The 3,473-nt window shown below is 32.3% G+C and overlaps 1 pseudogene; it reads right to left on the bottom strand.

Annotated features, from left to right (window-relative positions):
• Positions 1-1,807: 1,807 nt before the first annotated feature.
• On the bottom strand, positions 1,808-1,926 carry LOC112471770 (annotated as a pseudogene).
• Positions 1,927-3,473: the final 1,547 nt, after the last annotated feature.

The following is a 3,473-nucleotide window of genomic DNA, read 5'->3' as shown; positions in this document are numbered from 1 at the left end:
TAAGAAAGTACTTTATACATTGATTTCTCTTTCTCAGCAAATCAAAACCAAAAGCTAACTTAGTAATACAACAAGCCTTTTTCCACTCTGTCCTTTTAAACTGTCAGAAAGTAGATAAAAGGGATAAAGGAGAGAGAGTGCCTATCTCATTTTCTAAAGAAAAGTCCCTTGTCATATTTGGTTTCCTAAACTAAGAAGCTTACTGTCATTCAGCTTTGTTGTCAGCAGAACTGATTGCCAGTAAAGTGCATAAGCAGTAATCTAATTCATAAAACTTTTTGCTTGGCACTTCATAAATGAAGTTTTACTTTAATATAACCTTACCTGCAATTATAGTGTCAGAATTAATAGTTCTATAGTTAAATATCTGTCAGAATTTCTATTAGAGAACTTATTTTCTCTGGTTTATAGATGTAAAAAGTAAATGTATCAGAACTTGGTGTACCTAAGCTAATTCGAGGAGCAGTTAAAATTCTGATTAGTTACTCTTCTTCAGCATCAAAGTCTTCTGATGCAAAGCAGAGGAAAAACCATTAAAAAAATAAGTGAAGTAAAAAAAAAATGGATAACTTGGTCTCTACTACTGAATAGGGGAATCCAATGAGATGCAATGAGGAAATAGGTAATGTAGCCCTATAGATTGTAATTTGTAATTTCGGGTCGAGAAAAACAGATTGACAAGGGTTGCCATAACAACATACCACAGACTGAGTGACTTAAATGACAGATTATTTTCCCACATAGCTCTGGAAGTTAGCAGTCTGAGATCACGGTGCCAGCATGGTTGGGTTTTGGTAAGAGAACACTTTCATTGGATTGCGGATGGTCATTTTATTGCAGAGAGAGAGAGAGAGAGAGAGAGAGAGAGAGAGAGAGAGAGGAGAGATCTCTCTTTCCTCTTTTAAGACTACAAATCCTGTTAGATTAGGACCCCGCCCTTATAATCTCATTTAACCTTAAGTATCTCCTAAAAGCCCTATATCTAAATAGAGTTACATTCGAGTTTAGAGCTTCAACATATGAATTTTTGGGGGGAGGGCACAATTCAGTTTTTAGCATAATTCTAGGAAATAAATTCCTTTATGCTTCTATGCCCACCAACACTATCATGTCTTACCTGTTACCTAAACTCCTCCTAGACCTTCCCCAAGTTGCCCTATATAAGCAACTACATTAGGACGGATCAAATTATAGTTGGATGGACCACCAGATAAACAGAGGATAAATGAATGTCTAAACACATAAGTGGTGAATGTGTACATATGTACACACATATAAATCTTTGTATTTGTGGTTTTTAAAAAGGAGAGGGATGCTACACTGGAGATCCTTAGTAGAACACTTTTCATATCATAACCACAAATACAATTAGGGTTTAAACATTTGATCTTTGGAGAATTATGAGACATTATGACCTGGTTATTGAGCTGACTATAGAAAATCATACTATAAGTAAAGTTCATCTATAATTTTCAGCACAACCCTTTGTGAGTACCCTATTTTAGGTGCTCACTGGCCCCTCCCCATCTCTAGTTTTTCTTTCTATCCTAATCAGAATCTACCAGATTGGCACTTTATTCACTATCTCAGGGATAGCTCTCCCTTAAATGTCAGTGGAATGTCATAAATTAATAGACTTTTGGTCTATTATTCACACTAACCAGAGGTTCATCTGATCACAAAGAGATCACCAAAAACTGAATGCAATACTGAAAGGTAAATAATAATCAACTTTTTTTTTTTTTTTTTTTTTTTTGGGGAGGAACCCCTTGGGTGCCCCCAGATTACAATCCCTTATTTTTTTTTACCCCTACAGCACTTGGTCTTCCTAGGTGGTCTCCCATCCAAGTACTAACCAGGCCCAACCCTGCTTAGCTTCCAAAATCAGACAGGATCGGGCTTGTTCAGAGCAGCATGGTCGTAGAATAATCAACTATTTAGATAATAAAAATAAAGTGGTATTGATCAACCAAATTCTTACTTTCATTTTAATAACTAGATCGAAAAGATCATCTAGAAAAATATTCTCCACTGAGTCTTTAACATTATAATAATGAAAATAATAAATAGATAATAGTTTAGTGACATTATATTACTAGCAAATATTATTTTAATTTTTTGAATTAAATTTAATACTTATCTCTTAAATATGTTAGGACTAATGTTTCTGAATAATCTCAAAATTATGTTTCTGTAATTTATATGAAAGAATATTACTTTCTCTCAAATATAGAGTTTTTTTATGTATACTGGAATTATACCAAATTAAGAATGATATATTTACTGCTTAGATTGCTTATGAAAAGTTGTTATTCCTTTCACTTCAATGGGTATCTTTAAGAAAATTTTTCTTTGGCATGAATACCGTAGAAAACCTGACCATATAAATAATGTTCTTCTTAGATAACTCTATCTGTGAAATTTAAGGAGTACAAGCTAATATAATAATATCTTTGTTATTAATCATCACAAAGTTGGTCTGTGAATAATAAAATGTGCTCCATTATGCAACATTATAAATATAATTTAGAATTTTTAGAGGTTATATTATGAGGAGATTACTAAGTTTCAATTTCAACATTTACCTGTAGAATAAATGCTTTCACTTTGTGGAGGGTAAAATATTTTAAATGATTCCAAAAAGATATGTTTATCTTAGGAACTGATTCCTATTTAATTCAGTCCACCAGCAATGACGGTGTTAACATAAATTCTATTGCTACCATTAGTGCATATATTCCCAAAATTCTTGTTCAGGTTTTCCCACTATTCAAAAGTAGAGCATTCCTATGAAAGCTTTTGTAAGCCAAACTAGCATAAAACAAACAAAAAAAAAGTAATTATTATTCATTTATAAGGAGAAAAATTAAGCTTCCCAAACCCCAAATTCAACATATACACAATGTCTTTACTTCCTTCTCCATGATCGAAACACTTAATTACATCGAGTTTTATTCTAAACATAACACCATTATCAGCTCTCTTGAACTTTTTTAATGCCATCTTGCTAATGGTTGCATAAAATAAATTGGAGGTGCCACTCCTACTGCTAGGATGTGTGCTGCTTCTATAATGGCTGCTGTAAAACAAACAATGCTATTTTTGCTTTTTGTCTTTTTTTTTTTTTTTTTTTTCTTTTTGGTAAGAGTGAAAATCCTCTCAGGATTTCTTTTGGTTAGCACAGACAGATACTAATATAGGTCTTTTATCAATCTAAGTGGCATAACATGAACTTTAAAAAAGAGGAAGATACTTGTTCTTGTTTTTATGTTTTATATAAAGGTAGAATAGTTGTGACAATTAGTCAGTCCAGTTTATAAACCCTCTTAACATTTCATCATTCAGTAAACAAATTTTATCTTGTACGACAAATAAATGGAGAAAAGAACAGTGAAATAAGCAAAAGTATCGAGGGCCTAAATAAATATACATATCTGAACTGTACAGATAAAGCAGATTTGAATAAAAATATA

Source organism: Pteropus alecto, unplaced genomic scaffold (assembly GCF_000325575.1).
Source record: "Pteropus alecto unplaced genomic scaffold, ASM32557v1 scaffold231, whole genome shotgun sequence".
Classification (NCBI taxonomy): Eukaryota; Metazoa; Chordata; class Mammalia; order Chiroptera; family Pteropodidae; genus Pteropus; species Pteropus alecto.
This window is presented reverse-complemented; position numbering and strand designations above follow the sequence as displayed.